We start from the raw sequence: 202 nt of genomic DNA, 5'->3' as shown, positions 1-202 counted from the left end.
GTGGAGGGCACACACGTGTGAGCACACACTTGCACACACGTGTGGGAGAGGCTCGTGCGTGTCTGCGCAGTCACACACGTGTGCGCGCACGGAGAGGTACACATGTGCACACGCATGTACGGCCGCACACATGGGTGTGCGCACACGTGAGCACACGTACAACAGCACCCGTGTGCCCACATGTATATGCACACGCATGCAC

This window comes from Charadrius vociferus, unplaced genomic scaffold, assembly GCF_000708025.1.
Source record: "Charadrius vociferus isolate BGI_N301 unplaced genomic scaffold, ASM70802v2 scaffold407, whole genome shotgun sequence".
Taxonomy (NCBI): domain Eukaryota; kingdom Metazoa; phylum Chordata; class Aves; order Charadriiformes; family Charadriidae; genus Charadrius; species Charadrius vociferus.
The sequence above is the reverse complement of the archived record's forward strand: the minus strand, read 5'-3'. Positions refer to the sequence as shown.